The 19,020-nt window shown below is 44.7% G+C and overlaps 1 long non-coding RNA gene across 4 annotated transcripts; it reads left to right on the top strand.

The window, feature by feature from the left end:
* The first annotated feature begins 458 nt into the window (after positions 1-458).
* Positions 459-18,567, top strand: LOC134760701 (uncharacterized). 4 transcript variants are annotated; one of them, XR_010138586.1, is made up of 6 exons: positions 459-756; positions 859-907; positions 1,636-1,756; positions 7,741-7,833; positions 12,313-12,467; positions 13,991-15,372. It is a non-coding gene; the product is annotated as an uncharacterized LOC134760701 (long non-coding RNA). The 4 variants fall into 4 exon arrangements; XR_010138584.1 differs by lacking the exon at positions 459-756 and adding an exon at positions 18,139-18,567 and having other exon boundaries at positions 765-907; positions 13,991-14,146; XR_010138583.1 differs by lacking the exon at positions 459-756 and having other exon boundaries at positions 765-907.
* The last annotated feature ends 453 nt before the right edge of the window (positions 18,568-19,020 follow it).

The following is a 19,020-nucleotide window of genomic DNA, read 5'->3' as shown; positions in this document are numbered from 1 at the left end:
GTCAACCAGCAACAATTGAGGCTGTCATCACTGTATCCAGTCAACCACTGAGACTGTGACTCGTGTACTCAGACTGAACATAACAAAAGGTTTTGACTCACCAGACGCGGTGGCTCACACCTGTAATCCCAACACTTTGGGAGGCCGAGGCAGGTGGATCACAAGGTCAGGTGAAACCCCGTCTCTACTAAAAATACAAAAATTAGCCAGGCGTGGTGGTGCATGCCTGTAGTCCCAGCTATTTAGGAGACCAAGGCAGGAGAATCACTTAAACCCAGGAGGTGGAGGTTGCAGTGAGCCAAGATCGCACCACTTGTACTCCAGCCTGGGTGACAAAGTGAGACCCCATCTCAAAAAAAAAGTATTGACTCTAATACCTAGAAATGGGACATGTGTGGGATTGTTAATTTTATCTCTACATTCTTCTGCAACTGTGATTGTGACATACACCTCTGCCCAGCACCTGAGTGATTTGACTCACCTGCCTGGTTTGCAGGCCACAAATTGAATTGTGACACATTGCTGAATCCAACACCTAAGTTGTGTGATCCATATTTTTGCCTCAATATTGCCCATAGAGGGCATTGTGACATATTACTGGGCCCCACAACTTGATTAAGTGACTCTCCTGCCTGTGCCTTGCCTTCATGGGCCATTGTGACATATTGCTATGTCCAACATCCAGGTGATGTAACTCTCCCTGCTGGGTCCTGCCTACAGGAAGCATTATGACCTATCTGTGTACCCATTACCCAGGTAATGTGACTCTCTCTTTCTACCAGGTCCCTGCTCCAGAAAGGATTGTTACCTATCACTGGGCCTGACACCTAGCTGATGTGCCTCTTCTCTTCTACCTAGGTTCTGCTCACAATGTAGATTGTGACATACTGCTGGGCCAAACACCAAGGTGATGTTACATTTTTGCCTTGCCCCTTTCCTCATCATGCATTGTGACATATTGTCAGGCTCGGAAACGAGGTGCTATGAGCCTTCTTCTTGAACCCTGCCCATGGCAGACATAGTGACATATCTGTGAACCCATCATCTATGTGATGTGACTCTCTTACTTAGGTTTTGCCTATAGGAGAGATTGTGACATATCTCTGGGCCCAGCACCTAGATTATGTGACTCTTTTTTCCTGCCATTGCCATGCTCCCATAAAAGAGAGTGACTTATCCTTGGGATCAGCACACAGGGAACGTAATACTTCTGCCTGGTTCCTGTTCCAAGGGGTTATTGTTACATATCTCTGGGCCCATTACCTTAATGATGTGACTCCTCTTCTTCCTGGGACCTGTCCACAGTGGGGATTGTGACATATCACTTGGTTTAGCATCTATGTGATGAGACTCTTTTCTCATATTTTGGCCTTGCCCACTAGGTGGTTGTGATATGTAGCTGGGCCCAGCTCTTAGGTTATGTGATCTTTCTCTTCTTCCTGAGCCCTACCCATAGGGTCATTGTGACATATCTCTGAGCCTCTCACCTAGATGATGTGACTTTTCTACCAGGGGTCTTCCCTCAGAGGGTACTGTGACATTTCTGGACCCAGAACTTGGGTGATATGACTCTCTTCTACTGTTTGGGCTCTGCACAAAATGTGACCTTTTTTTTTTTTTTTTTTTTTCATTTAGACGGAGTCTCACTCTGTTGCCCAGGCTAGAGTGCAATGGCATGTCTCTGCTCACTGAAATCTCCGCCTCCTGGGTTAAAGCAATTCTCCTGCCTCAGCCCCCCCAGTAGCTGGGACTACAGGTACCTGCCACCACGCCTGGCTAATTTTTGTATTTTTAGTAGAGATGGAGTTTTGCCATGTTGGCCAGGGTGGTCTCGAACTCCTGACCTCAGGTGATCCACCTGCCTCAACCTCCCAAAGTGCTGGGATTACAGGTGTGAGCCACCGCACCTGGCCCCAAAATTGGACTTTTTTTGTATTTATTTTTTGAGACAGTCTCGCTCTGTCACCAGAGTAGATTGTAGTGGCACGATCTTGGCTCACTGCAATCTGTGCCTCCTGGGTTCAAGCAATTCTCCTGCCTCAGCCTCCCAAGTGACTTGGATTACAGGCATGTGCCACCACACCTGGCTAATTTTGTATTTTTACTAGAGATAGGCTTTCACCATGTTGGTCATGCTGGTCTCAAACTCCAGCCCTAAGGTGATCCACCCACCTCTGCCTCCCAAAGTGTAGGGATTACAGGTATGAGTCACCATGCCCAGCCTAATTTTTGTATTTTTAGTAGAGATAGAGTTTCACCATGTTGGCCAAGATGGTCTCAATCTCCTGACCTTGTGATCTGTCTGCCTCAGCCTCCCAAAGTGCTGGGATTACAGGCGTGAGCCACCATGCCTGGCATGACTTATTTTTGTTTTTGTTTTTTTGTGCCTGGTCTCTGCATACATTGTGAGTCTCCTGCATCATCTCTGTTCAGAAAGGTGTTATGACATATTACTTTTTCATCACTTAAGTGTTGTGACTAGAACCTGCCACAAAGAACAATTGTGAAATATCACTGGACCCAGCACCTAGGTGATATGACTCTACTTTTTTCCTGTGTATTGGGTATTGTGATATGTTGCTGGGCCCAACACCTAGGGGATGGGAAGCTCCTTTCTTGACCCCACCCACAGGGCCTTTGTGACAAATCTCTGCATCCATGACCTAAATATGTGACTCCTCTATTCTGCCTGTGCCCTGCTCACAGGGAAGACTGTGACATATTGCTAGGTGCAGTGTGTCTTGTGCTGGTCTCCTATCTCATCCTGTGACTATGAATGCCTGCAACCTCCACCTCCCGGGTTCAAGTGATCCTCCTGCTTCAAACCCCTAGTAGCTGGGATTACAGGCATGCGCCACCATGCCCGGCTAATTTTTGTATTTTTAGTAGAGATGGGGTTTCGCAATGTTGGCCAGGCTGGTTTCCAGTGGCTCACACCTGTAATCCCAGCACTTTGGGAGGCCAAGGTGGGCAGATCACCTGAGGTCAGGAGTTCGAGACCAGCCTGGCCAACATGGTGATACCTTGTCTGTACTAAAAAACATACAAAAATTAGCCAGGCATTGTGGCAGGCACCTGTAATCCCAGCTACAAGAGGGGCTGAGGCAGGAGAATCTCTTGAATCTGGGAGGCAGAGGTTGCAATGAACTGAGATCAAGCCACTGAACACCAGTCTGGGTACACAGCGAGACTCCATCTCAAAAAAAAAAATTCTTTAGTGTAGTGTGAAGATGGGAATAAACAGTTCCTGGGTGCTAACAATGGCTGTTAGTACATTCTAGGCTGGTCCAAGGTGGCCATGCAGGGGTTCTGGGTCCTTCTGTGGCTCCTCTCTCAGTAACTGGTGGAATGGTTTTGTCTTTCTTGTGATCCAGGGTGTGTGTGTGTAAGGCGAGTTGATGGCAGGGTGAGGAAAGGAGGTAGGAGCCAGATTCCTGGAAGGCATCTTCAGGCATTATTTTTGTGGGTTGACAAGTTTCTAATTTGAATTTGTTTCCTGTCTGTAGTTCATGTGACCTGAGCAAGGGAGTGAGAGAAGAAAAATAGCTCATGGCAGTCTCAGCTCTGAGTTCTGCACAGTTCATCAAGTCCAGAAACATGAGAGTCTAGGACTTCGGTCTCACTCCACACCTGTGCCCAGGGTCAATTGTTTAAAGATGTTATGTGTTGCTGGGCATGGTGGCTCACACCTGTAATCTGAACCCAGGAGGCAGAGGTTGCAGTGAGCCAAAAAAAGTGCCACTGCACTCCAGCCTGGCGACAGAGTGAGACTCTGTCTCAAAAAAAAAAAAAAAGATGTTATGTGTTATGCGCATCCATATAAGAGACCACCTGAGCAGGCTTAGTGTGAGCAACAAAGCTGTTTATTCACTCAGGTGCAAGTGGGCTGAGTCCGAAAAGGGAGTCAGTGAAGGGTGGTGTTAGTGGAACTGGTTTTATAGGTTTGAGGTAGGTAGTGGAAAGTTACAGCTAGGGCAGTTTTTTTCGGGCAGGGGAAGAATGTCACAAGGTGCACAGTCATGAGGTAGGGGGAGGTTACAAAGCACGATATCACAAAGTCAATTGATTAGTTAGGGTAGGGCAGGAACATATCACAATGGTGGAATGTTGCAAGGTTGGTTAATCAGTTAAGGCAGGAACTAGCTGTTTCTTCTTCTTTAGTGGTTCTCCTGTTGCTCCGGGCTTTGGGTCACAGGGGTCACATGGCTCCACCATGGTGTAGCTGGTTCAGAGGACCTTGCATTGTGTTTCTGACTGGCTGTCTCACCCATTATTTCTTTTTTTGGAAATTTGTAAAACACAGAAAAATATATAGCCAATCAATAGCTTATGTATTTTAATGTAAATTTTTAGTAAACAACTTAAGAACGGCCTTCCCATTTTTGCAGAAATACCCACTTGTAATGGCTGCTAATCAGAATATATATTCAGGGCAATTTAAATGTATCCTTATTGAAGTGATCCTCAATATATGACCTTGAATAAATTTGTTTCGAATTTGATTCTGACCTTTTTGATTATTTTAAGTTGACTGGGGGCTGGCCTGGAACATTCTCCTGGATATAATATCCCAACCATGAGCCACCTGCCCAGTGGAGGAAACGAATCAACATCAGGGCCCAGCATAGGTCAAACACACATGCAGTGGGAAGCTCTCTGGGGCCTGGCTCCTAATTGCAAAGACAGTCACACTGATGCCCCTAAATGTATGGACAGCCTGCCCTTTCTGGACACAACTCCCCCCCACCAGCTTTTTTAAGCACACTTGACCTTTTGTTGGTCTGTTCTCTGAGGTGAAAACTCATCTTCAGGGTTGTCTCCAACAGGAGAGAAATATCAGGTTACTAAAACCTCAGGAACAGAGATTACAGATTGGTTTAAGAGTGTGCCCAGGCCGAGCATGGTGGCTCACACCTGTAATCCCAGCACTTTGGGAGAGGTAGGCAGATCACTTGAGGTCAGGGGTTCAAGACCAGCCTGGCTGACATGGTGAAACCCCATCTGTACTAAAAATACAAAAAATTAGCTGGGTGTGGTGGCAGGTGCCTATAATCCCAACTACTTGGGATGCTGAGGCGGGAGAATCGCTGGAACCCAGGAGGTGGAGGTTGTAGTCAGCCGAGATCAGGCCACTGCACTCCAGCCTGGGAGACAGAGCAAGACTCCATCTCAAAAAAAAGAGTGTGCCCTTTGCTAAGGATGGTATGCATGGAAAGACAGAAAGCAATTTCAGAAGGATACCAGAAAAACTTCCCCTAATGAGTACTTTAAGTAGTCAGGCTGGGGCGGAGGAACTTTTCAATGATATGCCCCTTTTTTGAACAATTTATCTATTCATTTGAATGGTGTAAGGTACTATTTTTACTTTTACAAAAGCAAGATAGCTCCTCTAACATCCCAGGAGATAAGGGGTTAAGCTGAAAGTTTTAAGTCTCTATTACATGATTGGTTTTTCTGGCAACAAATCCCCATCCTGAGGCTGTCCAGAAGCCCCTGGAAAGCAGTAATCTCATTAGCATACAAAAGACATTTCTCATATCAGACATTCCAAAGATTTTAAGGGCTGCATACAAAGAAACTGAGACAGAATATAACCACATTCTCACACTGATAGGAGCCTCCAGGCCTGGCTCAGCTCTGGCTCTCCCTGGGAAGCTTTGTTTTACCCACCTCATTTTAACTAGAGCCCACCCCCAGTATCCCAGTGCACACACATTCTTTATAACAGCAGCATGTCCTGGCACTTCACATTCTCTGAAATGATCTTGGGGTTTGCTGTTTACTTCTTTATGTCTTTGCTCTTGGGAGCTGTGTCTAGTTTACCACTATGTTCCTAGTGCCAATCACAGTGCTTGGTCCATGGCAGGTGCTCAAAGAGTAGTTTTTTTGTTTTTGTTTTTGACAGAGTCTTGCTCCATCACCTGGCTGGAGTGCAGTGGCACAATCTTGGCTCACTGCAACCTCCGCCTCCTGGGTTCAAGCAATTGTCCTGCCTCAGCCTCCCAAGTAGCTGGGACTACAGGCATGTGCCACCACACCCAGCTAATTTTTGTATCTTTAGTAGAGACAGGGTTTCACCATGTTGGCCAGGATGATCTTGATCTCCTGACCTTGTGATCTGCCCACCTTGGCCTCCCAAAGGATTACAGGCATGTGCCACCATGCCTGGCCAAGAGTAGTTTTTTTTAGTCAATGAATGATAGCACTGTCTATTCAAGAGAAGCAGAGAAGAGGAGGTCAGAGCACACCTTAGCTCAACCACTCCCTATATGGGTGGTCTTGGAGAAGTCCCTGATTTTTTTTTCCTTCAGTCACTTGTCTGTGACATGGGGAATAATTAAACTTACAGAGTTTTTGCTGATGAGGATTTAATGAGCAAAAATATTTAAAATGCTTTGAAACACAGGTTGGCAAAGCAAGAGTTCTCCACACATTAGCTGTTTGCATTGTCATGCCCCTGGTTGTTGGGCCTTGTTTTTACTCATCATTTAGCTCTTGAATGTTTGTTCAACTCATTGCATAGAAGTAAAATACATTTTGAACTATGTTTAGTATTTCACACTGAAGTTATTTAAAATATCCATATTTAGGCAGGGCATGGTTTCTAATGCCTGTAGTTTCAGCACTTTGGGAAGCCTAGGCAGGCAGGTTGCTTGAGCTCAGGAGTTTGAGTTCAGCCTGGGAAACGTGGCGAAACCTCATTTCTACAAAAAAGTACAGAAAATTAGCTGGGCGAGGTATCATACACCTGTAGTGTCAGCCAATTAAGAGGCTGGGATGGGAGAATCACCTGAGCCCAGGGGATTGAGGCTGCAGTGAGCCATGATCAAGCCACTGCACTCCAGCCTGGGTAATGGAGTGAGACCCTGTCTCAAAAAAGTACATATAAATAGTTGATATTTGTATATAATTTCTCTATGCTGCATAAATCTTATAGCACTGAGTTGTTTATTTTTTAGATAATGTACATTATCTGCATTTTTCAGTCACACTTTTTGTATTTTCTATCCAGTTTAAAAAGTGTTTTCATTATCTGTGCAAATAAATGTATTCTCTCTTATTTTTAACTAATAACCTTCGCCACATATTTTAAAAATATTTTCTTAGATTATCTGGAAGAGTTGATACAATCTTATAATTTCTGAGTGAACATATAAGTATCCGGACACTATGTAATAAGGTAACTTTCATAATACATTTAAGTGCTTCTTTTATCAGATGCTATTCATTTTAAATCCATTCTTTTTTTATACATTCTATGAATGGATAAAGAATAGATAGATGTCATATAAAATATGTGTAGGTAAATGTCGATGCAAAAACACATCTGTTTAGACAATTCCTGCTTTCAGAATCACAGAGAATGGTCACTTTTTAAACTTTTCATGTAATTAAACAACATATTTTCCATCTTTAATTGCACTGACATTCTAATAATACAATACATATATATACAACATATTATTTTTAATACATTTCTGGATTCCATTTATTTTATTAGAACTTCTGTGTCTATTTTGACATGAGATTAACTTTAAAATGTATTTTGCTGTATTTGCTCAGTTTTTATTTCAAGTAATACTGAAGAAGGAATTCATCAATTTTACAAGTATAATCAAAGACAACCGAGAAATTTTTACTTTTTCCTTCAAAAGCTAAGTGTATTGTAGCCCCTCACCCCACCCCACCCATAGTCTAAGTTAGAGAATACTAACTGCCTGTTTTTCCTTCTGTGCTCAGAGAGCCTTATCTGTACTCACCAGTTTCACATTCCTTGAGGTTCAATGAGTTCCTGCTTCACCTCCCTAGTGCAGCTGCAGAGTTACAAAGTTGGTAAGCATATGTTACAGAAGCATGGTTTCCCAAGGGTGTGCAACATGTAGTATAGATAAATGTAAAAGACTGATCAACTGCCTTTGTTCTTGCGTCTGTAAGTATGCTTCCTGCATCATGTAGCTCCTGGCCGCTGACTGCTTAAAAGGCGGCTGCTTTCTTTGTCCGGGGCTCAGACTTTCCTGGACTCTAGTCCTCCTGAGCCAGGTGATCACCTTAATAAAGGCTTTCCTGAACTCTGTTCAGTCTCTCCCATCTCTGATTGTCCCGCAAAAATACTACATCATGGGAACACATTGCTGCCTTTCTATATTTTTATGTTATTCATCAGTTTCTAAAACCTGAAAATTATCTTATGTTGAATTTTTATGGAAATAGAATAGTCTTCACTAAGGATATTCTATTAGTACTATAGTACTAATGCAACTTAAAGTTAGGAAAGCTAAGCCTTTTTTTTCTTTCTGGTCATATTATCTATACTACATGATATTTTGTTATTTTTATTTATTTGAATTTGCTTTCTTTTTTTTGTTTTGTTTTGTTTTTTGAGATGGAGTTTTGCTCTTGTTACCCAGACTGGAGTACAATGGTGCAATTTCGGCTCACCACAACCTCCGCCTCCCAGGTTCAAGTGATTCTCCTGCCTCAGTCTCCAGAGTAGCTGGGATTACAGGCATGTGCCACTATACCCGGCTAATTTTTTCTTTTTTTTTTTCCTTTTTTTTTTTTTTTTTTGAGATGGAGCCTTGCTCTGTCACCCACGCTGGAGTGCACTGGCACAATTTTGGCTCACTGCAATTTCTGCCTCCCAGGTTCAAGCAATTCTCCTGCCTCAGCCCCCTGAGTAGCTAGGATTACAGGTGTGTGCCACCATGCCTGTCTAATTTTGTATTTTTAGTAGAGATGGGGTTTCACCACGTTGGTCAGGCTGGTCTCGAACTCCTGTCCTCATGAACTGCCCGCCTTGGCCTCCCAAAGTGCTGGGATTACAGGCAGGAGCCACCGTGCCTGGCTAATGCTATTTTTATATTTTGATATAAAAATAAAACCTCAGTCTGCAGGTAGTGGCTCATGCCTGTAATCCTAGCACTGTGTGGTAGGAGTTATTAAGAAATTATTTTAGGCAGATTAGAGGAAAATAGGTCCTTGGGAAGTTTTCATATTTTGAAGCATCTCTGGAAAAGTTTCTTGTATAGCCCCGGCTCTTACAGCCAGACTGGCAACCTTTCATATACAAATGCAGGCCCTTAGAAACTTGGTCCACCCAATTTGGCAATTCCCTCGTGGCCTTCTTGCCCTTGCCCCAAATGTTCCTGGCAACATGGCCACCCCCACATATCTCCACATGTGTAGAACATCCATGATGCCCTCCCTTTGCATATTAAAGGGCTAGAGTAGGAGGGCCAGCTTTTTCACGGGCTATGCGAATGACATGCGAGACCAGCCTATGCTACATAGTGAAACCTTATCTCTACAAAAAGAAAAATGGGAGATTAGCTGAGCATGGTGGCACATGCCTGCGATCTCTGCTGCTCAGAGGCTGAGGTAGCAAAAGTGCTTGAGCCTAGATTGTTGAGGCTGCAATGAGCTGTGATTGTGCCACTGCGCTCCACCCTGAGTGACAGAGATAGTCTCTCTCAAGAAAAAAGGAAAAAAAAAAGAAAACCACAGAGATTAAATGATAAAATATTTGTTTAAATGTTTGTAATTGCATAGCAGATTTCTAGAAGTCAGTTTCCAAGGCTAATGCCTATGTATTGAGACAGCCAAGTAAAAATGAGTCCTCAGAGAATCTCAAACCGGCCTATGCATGGGGAGGATGGGGCAGAGCCTCAGGAAGTTCACATCATCTGCAGGAGGAGGTTCCTGGCCTCTCCTGTTCCTGTATGGGGACCTGGAATTCAATCAGTGAGGTGGAGAGCTTGTTAGCAGGACCCCATCTCACTTTATTGAGTTGTTTTTTCTTTTTCCTTTTTGCCTAATAAATTCTGCTCCTCGCCCCTCTATGTGTCTGTGAACCTAATATTTCCTGGTAGTTTTACAAGAAACTGTTTTTTTTCCTATAACATTTTTGGTTTCCAGACGTGGGGCTTGAGGAAGGGTGAGTACCATACAAACTCAAAAACCTTCTTTCCTTTTACTTCTAAGCCTTTTTCTCTTCAGACCTCCTTTGAAAGTGCACACCACCCCACCCCAATGGCTGCAGGTATGTGGAGGATGGACCAGGGAATGGCAGCTTCCCCACACCACTCCCAACTAGGGCTGGAGTGCATGGTTACAGGGTGCCCGATGCCAGGCTTGCCAGCACTCCCTGCTATGCATCCATAGAGGCTTCCCCTCCCCCAGCCAAAAGATCCCACTTTATTAGAGAGCAATGAAGTTTCTCTCTCTGGTAGAGAAGCCCATTTGCATAAGAATAAAACGTTCTTCCCCAGGCATCTTTTCTTTTTTTTCTACCTTGTCAGGGTTGACTTTTCTTTTTTTTTTTTTTGAGATAGAGTTTCACTTATGTCACCTAGGCTGGAGTGCAGTGGTGCAATCTCGGCTCACTGCAACCTCTGCTCCCCGAGTTCAAGTGATTCTCCTGCCTCAGCCTCCATGAGTAGCTGGGATACAGGCGTGCGTCACCACGCCTGGCTAATTTCTGTATTTTTAGTACAGACAGGGTTTCGCCATGTTGGCCAGGCTGGTCTCAAACTCCTGACCTCAGGTGAGCCACCCACCTTGGCCTCCCAAAGTGCTGGGATTACAGGCATGAGCCACACACACAGCCAGTAGTTGACTTTTAAGCGTGTTTTCTTTTTTTTCTCTTTGGAGGACATTCTGTTGATCCAGGAATGATGAACATCACTGTTTATATCTTCTGTAGAGTTTTTATTGTGAGAAAAAATTTGTGAGGCTGATCTTAAGCTGTAGCCAGTCTGGTGTGCTTTGTGCGCTGTATGGTCTGTAGCAAACTTTGCTGGAGGCCTCCATCTGGTTTTAAGTCTTTGGGAGCAAGACCCATCACCACAGGGCTGTCGTGTGAAGAGACCACCACACAGGCTTTGTGTGAACAATAAAGCGCTCTAATCACCTGGGTGCAAGCGGGCTGAGTCCGAAAGGAGAGTCCGTGAAGGGAGGTAGGTGTGAGGCTGTTTTATAGGATTTGGGTAGGTAATGGAAAATTACAGTCAAAGGGGGTTGTTCTCTGGCGGGCGGGGCGGGGGTCACAAAGTGCTCAGTGAGGGAGCTTCTGAGCCAGGAGAAGGAATTTCACAAGGTAATGTCATCAGTTAAGGCAGGAACTGGCCATTTTCATTTCTTTTGTGATTCTTCACTTGCTTCAGGCCATCTGGATGTATATGTACAGGTCACAGGGGATATGATGGCTTAGCTTGGGCTCAGAGGCCTGACAGTGGTAATGTTTTGTTCTAGCCTTTGCGATATTACAATGGTTGTCTGGGGTATAATCCTGGCTTAGAAAGTGAGTTCTTTCTGGTTTGATGTCTCTGTGACTTTTGCATTTGGCTAATTCTTTTTTCCTTTATGAACTGCCTTCGATTCTCCTTTCTCTGAACCTTTAATAAAATTTGGAAGCCAGAAATAATGGCTGCTTGGCATGGCTAAAGTTAAGTAATAAGGGATTTTTATACTTATAAGTATAAGTAATATTTTATACTTATAAGTAATATTTTATACTTATAAGTAATAAAAGAATTTTCTTAAAGAGTGATCAGCTTAATTAAAAGTGGACATCCAAGTTATAAGTATATTTAAAAGGTCTTGTGGATGTATCACCTGAGGTCAGGAGTTTGAGACCAGCCTGACCAATATGGTGAAACCCTGTCTCTATTAAAAATACAAAAATTAGCCGGGTGTGGTAGCATGCACCTGTAGTCTCAGCTACTCAGGAGGCTGAGATAGGAGAATTGCTTGAATCCAGGAGGCAGAGGTTGCAGTGAGCCAAGATTGTGCCACTGCACTCCAGCCTGGGTGACACAGTGAGACTCTGTCTCAAAAAAAAAAAAAAAAAAAAGGCCTTAATGTTTTTCTTTCTTGGATGTTGTTTTGTTGGAAAAAGGTTTTTTCTCAGTTGACTGAAGTATTTTTCTTGATTTTTGTCAGGCCTCTGAGCCCAAGTTAAGCCATCATATCCCCTGTGACCTGCATGTATATATCCAGATGGCCTGAAGCAAGTGAAGAATCACAAAAGAAGTGAAAATGGCCTGTTCCTGCCTTAACTGATGACATTACCTTGTGAAATTCCTTCTCCTGGCTCAGAACCTCCCCCATTGAGCACCTTGTGACCCCCACCCCTGACTGCCAGAGAATAACCCCCTTTGACTGTAATTTTCCACTACCTACCCAAATCCTATAAAATAACCCCACCCCATCTCCCTTCACTGACTCTCTTTTTGGACTCAGCCCGCCTGCTCCCAGGTGAAATAAACAGCCTTGTTGCTCACACAAAGCCTGTTTGCTGGTCTCTTTACACAGATGCACATGACATTTGGTGCCGAAGACCCAGGATAGGAGGACTCCTTTGGGAGACCGGTCCCCTGTCCTCACTCTCACTCCATAAAGAGATCCACCTACGACCTCTGGTCCTCAGATCAACCAGCCCAAGGAACATCTCACCAATTTCAAATCAGGTAAGCGGTCTTTTCACTCTCTTCTCCAGCCTCTCTTGCTACCCTTCAATCTCCCTCTCCTGCTACCCTTCAATCTCCCTGTCCTTCCAATTCCAGTTTTTTCCTCTCTAGTAGAGACAAAGGAGACACTTTTATCTGTGGACCCAAAACTCCGGCGCCGGTCACAGACTCGGGAAGACAGTCTTCCCTTGGTGTTTAATCACTGCTGGGATGCCTGCCTGATTATTCACCCACACTCCATTGGTGTCTGATCACCACAGAGATGCCTGCCTTGGTCATTCGCCCAGATTTCCTTAGTGGCAAGTCAATTGTGGGGATGCCTGCTTTGGCTGCTCACCCACATTGCAGCCCAGGGCTGCTCACTACCCACCCCTTCTCCGTGTCGCTACCCTCCCTTTTTTCTGGGCTTCCCTCCTTCACTATGGGCAACCTTCCACCCTCCATTCCTCCTTCCTCTCCCTTATCCTGTGTTCTCAAAAACTTAAAACCTCTTCAATTCTCGCCTGACCTAAAACCTAAGTGTCTTATTTTCTTCTGCAACACTGCTTGGCCCCAGTACAAACTCGATAATGATTCTAAATAGTCAGAAAATGGCACTTTTGATTTCTCCATTTTATAAGACCTGGATGATTTTTGTCGAAAAATGGGCAAATGATCTGAGATGCCTGACGTCCAGGCATTCTTTTACACATTGGCCCCTCCCTAGTCTCCGTTCCCAATGTGACTCATCCCAAATCCTCCTTCCTTCCCTCCCGCCTGTCCCTTCAGTCCCAACCCCAAGCATCACTGAGTCTTTTGAATCCTTTTCTACAGATCCATCTGTCCTCTCCTCCCCAGGCTGCTCCTTGCCAGGCTGAGCCTGGTCCCAATTCTTCCTCAGCCTCTGCTCCCCAACCCTATAATCCTTTTATCACCTCCCCTCCTCATACCCGGTCTGGCTTACAGTTTTGTTTCGTGACTAGCCCTCCCCTACCTGCCTAGCAATTTCCTCTTAAAGAGGTTGCTGGAGCTAAAGGCATAGTCAAGGTTAATGCTCCTTTTTCTTTATCCAACCTCTCCCAAATCAGTTAGCGTTTAGGCTCTTTTTCATCAAATATAAAAACCCAGCCCAGTTCATGGCCCGTTTGGCAACAACCCTTAGACGCTTTACAGCCCTAGACCCTGAAAGGTCAGAAGGCCATCTTATTCTCAATATGCATTTTATTACCCAATCTGCTCCCAACATTAAATAAAACTCCAAAAATTAAATTCTGGCCCTCAAACCCCGCAACAGGACTTAATTAACCTTACCTTCAAGGTGTACAATAATAGAGAAGAGTTGGAATTACTTGCCTCTTCTGTGAGAGAAACTCCAGCCACATATCCAGCACACAAGAACCTCAAAACGCCTAAGCCACAGCGGTCAGGCATTCCTTCAGGACCTCCTCCCCCAGGATCTTACTTCAAGTGCTGGAAATCTGGCCACTGGGCCAAGGAACGCCCACAGCCCAGGATTCCTCCTAAGCCATGTTCCATCTGTGCAGGACCCCACTGGAAATTGGACTGTCCAATTGGCCCAAGGCTCTGACTGACTCCTTCCCATATCTTCTCGGCTTAGCGGCTGAAGACTGATGCTGCCTGATTGCCTCGGAAGCCTCCTGGACCATCACAGACACTTTGGGTAACTCTTACAGTGGAGGGTAAGTCGGTCCCCTTCTTAATCAATAGGGAGGCTACCCACTCCATATTACTTTCTTTTCAAGGGCCTGTTTCCCTTGCCTCCATAACTGTTGTGGGTATTGACAGCCAGGCTTCTAAACCTCTTAAAACTCCCCAACTCTGGTGCCAACTTGGACAATATTCTTTTATGCACTCCTTTTTAGTTATCCCCACCTGCCCTGTTCCCTTATCAAGTCTAGGCATTTTAACTAAATTATTTGCTTCCCTGACTATTCCTAGGCTACAGCCACACCTCATTGCTGCCCTTTTCCCCAGTTCAAAGCCTCCTTTGCATCCTCCCCTTGTTTCTCCTCACCTTAATCCACAAGTATAGGACACCTCTACTCCCTCCTTGGCAACCAATCATGCACCCCTTATCATCCCATTAAAACCTAACCACCCCTACCCCGCTCAATGCCAATATCCCATCCCACAGTACTCTTTAAAAGGATTAAAGCCTGTTATTACTCACCTGTTACAGCATGGTCTTTTAAAGCCCATAAACTCTCCTTACAATTTCCCTATTCTACCTGTCCAAAAACCAGGCAAGTCTTACAAGTTAGTTCAGGATCTGCAGCTTATCAACCAAATTGTTTTGCCTATCCACCCTGTGGAGCCAAACCCATATACTCTCCTATCCTCAATACCTCCCTCCACAACCCCTTCACAACCCATTATTCTGTTCTGGATCTCAAACATGCTTTCTTAACTATTCCTTTGCACCCTTCATCCCAGCCTCTCTTCACTTTCATTTGGACTGACCATGACACCCATCAGGCTCAGCAAATTACCTGGGCTGTACTGCTGCAAGGCTTCATGGACAGCCTCCATTACTTCAGTCAAGCCCAAATTTATTCCTCATCTGTTACCTATCTCGGCATAATTCTTCATGAAAACACACAAGCTCTCCCTGCTAATCATGTCCAGCCAATCTCCCAAACCCCAACCCCTTCTATGAAACAACTCCTTTCCTTCCTAGGCATGGTTAGGTACTTCTGCCTTTGGATACCTAGTTTTAGCATCCTGACTAAACCATTATATAAACTCACAAAAGCAAACATAGCTTACCCTATAGATCCTAAATCCTTTCCCCACTCCCCTTTCCATTCCTTAAAAAACAGCTCCCACACTAGCTCTCCCTAACTCATCACTCACTTTTCATTACACACAGCTGAAGTGCAGGGCTGTGTGGTCAGAGTTCTTACAGAAGAGCTGGGACTGTGCCCTGTAGCCTTTCTGTCCAAACAAATTGACCTTACTGTTTTAGCCTAGCCCTCATGTCTGTGTGCAGCAGCTGCCACTGCTTTAATACTTTTAGAGGCCCTCAAAATCACAAACTATGCTCAACTCACTCTCTACAGTTATCATAACTTCCAAAATCTATTTTCTTCCTCACAGCTGACACATATACTTTCTGCTCCCCAGCTCCTTCAGCTATACTCACTCTTTGTTGAACCTCCCACAATTACCACTGTTCCTGGCCCAGACTTCAATTCAGCCTCCCACATTATTCCGGATACCACACCTGACCCCCATGACTATATCTCTCTGATCCACCTGACATTCACTCCATTTCCCCATATTTCCTTCTTTCTTGTTCCTCACTCTAATCACACTTGGTTTATCTATGGCAATCGATAAACCTAATCTCCAGGCCTAATCGCCACTCACCAGCAAAGGCAGGCTATGCTATAGTATCTTCCACATCTATCATTGAGGCTACAACTCTGCCCTCCTCCACTAGCTCTCTGCAAGCCGAACTCATTGCCTTAACTTGAGCCCTCACTCTCGCAAAGGGATGATGCATGAATATTTATACTGACTCTAAATATGCCTTCCATATCCTGCACCACCCTGCTGTTATATGGGCTGAAAAAGGTTTCCTCGCTATGAAGCGTCCTCCATCATTAATGCCTCTTTAATAAAAACTCTTCTCAAGGCCACTTTACTTCCAAAGGAAGCTGGAGTCATTCACTGCAAGGGCCATCAGAAGATGTCAGATCTCATAGCTCAGGACAATGCTTATACTGCTGAGGTAGCTAAAGAAGCAGCTAGCATTCCAACTTCTGTCCCTCACGGCCAGTTTTTCTTCTTCTCATCAGTCACTCCCACCTACTCCCTCACTGAAACTTCCATCTATGAATCTCTTCCCACACAAGGCAAATGGTTCTTAGACCAAGGAAAATATGTCCTTCCAGCCTCACAGGCCTATTCTATTCTGTCATCATTTCATAACCTCTTCCATGTAGGTTACAAGCCACTAGCCCATCTCTTAGAACCTCTCATTTCCTTTCCATCGTGGAAATCTGTCCTCAAGGAAATCAAGTCTCAGTATTCCATCTGCTATTCTACTACTCCTCAGGGATTTTTCAGGCCCCCTCCCTTCCCTCATATCAGGCTCAGGGATTTGCCCCTGCCCAGGACTGGCAAATTGACTTTACTTACATGCCCCAAGTCAGGAAACTAAAATACCTCTTGGTCTGGGTAGACACTTTCACTGGATGCGTAGAGGCCTTTCCCACAGGGTCTGAAAAGGCCACTGTGGTCATTTCTTCCCTTCTGTAAGACATAATTCCTTGGTTTGGCTTTCCCACCTCTATATAGTCCAATAATGGACCAGCCTTTATTAGTCAAATCACCTAAGCAGTTTTTCAGGCTCTTGGTATTCAGTGGAAACTTCATACTCCCTACCGTCCTCAATCTTCAGGAAAGGTAGAACAGACTAATAGTCTTTTAAAAACACACCTCACCAAACTCAGCCTCTGACTTAAAAAGGAGGACTCTGTCAAGGATAGAGCCCAAAAACTTGCCAACAAAGTGAGTAATTATGCTGAACCCCCTTGGACACTTTCTAATTGGATGTCCTGGGTCCTCCCAATTCTTAGTCCTTTGATACCTGTTTTTCTCCTTCTCTTATTCAGACTTTGTGTCTTCTGTTTAGTTTTTCAATTCATACAAAACCACATCCAGGCCATCACCAATCATTCTATATTACAAATGCTCCTTCTAACAACCCCACAATATCACCCTTTACCACAAAATCTTCCTTCAGCTTAATCTCTCACACTCTAGGTTCCCACACTGCCCCTAATCCTACTCAAAGCGGCCCTGAGAAACATCGCCCATTATCTCTCCATACCATTCCCAAAAATTTTCACCGCCCCAACACTTCAACACTATTTATTTTTCTTATTAATATAAGAAAATATTAATAAACGTCAGGGCTCTGAGCCCAAGCCTGCACATATTCATCCAGATGGCCTGAAGCAAGTGAAGAATCACAAAAGAAGTGAAAATGGCCAGTTCCTGCCTTAACTGATGACATTACCTTGTGAAATTCTTTCTCCTGGCTCATCCTGGCTCAAAAGCTCCCCCACTGAGCACCTTGTGACCCCCACCTCTGCCAACCAGAGAACAAACCCCTTTGACTGTAATTTTCCACTACCTACCCAAATCCTATAAAATGGCCCCACCCCTATCTCCCTTCACTGACTCTCTTTTCAGACTCAGCCCACCTGCACCCAGGTGATTAAAAAGCTTCATTGCTCACACAAAGCCTGTTTGGTGGTCTCTTCACATGGACGTGCGTGAAAAAAATGTACCCCACTAGTTACCCAAAGTGGGCTAATTGGTGCTGTAGTTACTTCCTTTGGGTCAGATTTCTCCCCAGTATAGTCCCTTTATAGTTTGCCAAAAAGCTGTTCTGGAAAGGGCTTTTGATTCACACCCCAAGAAAGAGTTCTTGGACCTCATGCAAGAAAGAAAGAAGTAAAGGTGAGTCCATTCAGTAAAGTGAAACCAAGTTTATTAGAGAAGTAAAGAAACAAAAAAAGGTTGCTCCCTAGGCAGAGCAGCTAATATGATTTATGTCTTTAAATTGGCTTTGACCATAGAAGAGATTGAGACAATTCTGTAAGCCCAGCACCTCGGTGATGTGACTTTTCATCTTTTGCTTGGACCCTGTGCACAAAAGGAAGAGTGGCTTATCACTGGGCCTCACACACAGGTGATGTAACTGTCAGGCCTCTGAGCCCAAGCTAAGCCATGATATCCCCTGTGACCTGCACGAATACATCCGGATGGCCTGAAGCAAGTGAAGAATCACAAAAGAAGTGAAAATTGCTGGTTCCTGCCTTAACTGATGACATTCCACCATTGTGATTTGTTCCTGCCCCACCTTAACTGAGCGATTAACATTGTGAAATTCCTTCTCCTGGCTCAGAACCTCCCCCACTGAGCACCTTGTGACCCCCGCCTCTGCCTGCAAGAGAAAAACCCCCTTTGACTGTAATTTTTCACTACCCACCCAAATCCTATAAAATGGCCCCACCCCTATCTCCCTTCGCTGACTCTTTTTTCAGACTCAGCCCGCTTGCACCCAGATGGTTAAAAAGCTTTATTGCTCACACAAAGCCTGTTTGGTGGTCTCTTCACGTGGAAGCGCATGACAGTAACACTTAAGCCTAGGGTAATTGTGATATGTTCCTGTGCCCATCACCCAGATAATGTGACTCGTCCCTTTTCCTGGGACCTTCCTACAGTGGGGATTGTGACATATTGCTTGGCCCAGTATCTATGTGATGTGATTCTCCTTTCATACCAGAGACTTGCCACCCGGGGTAGTTGTGACATACAGCTGGGCCCAGCCCCTAGGTTATGTGACACTTTTGCTTATCCTCAGCTCTACCTGCAAGGAGCACTGGGAAATATCTTTGGACCCCGTGATTAGGTGATGTGACTCCCCTTCTTGGACTCTTTCCTCAGGAGGTATTGTGACATATTCCTGGACCAAGTACCTAGGTAATGTCTTTTCTAGTGCTTGGACTCTACCCAAGGAGAGATTGTAATGTATCAC

The sequence above is a fragment of the Pongo abelii genome, chromosome 20 (assembly GCF_028885655.2).
Source record: "Pongo abelii isolate AG06213 chromosome 20, NHGRI_mPonAbe1-v2.0_pri, whole genome shotgun sequence".
Lineage (NCBI taxonomy): Eukaryota > Metazoa > Chordata > Mammalia > Primates > Hominidae > Pongo > Pongo abelii.
This window is presented reverse-complemented; position numbering and strand designations above follow the sequence as displayed.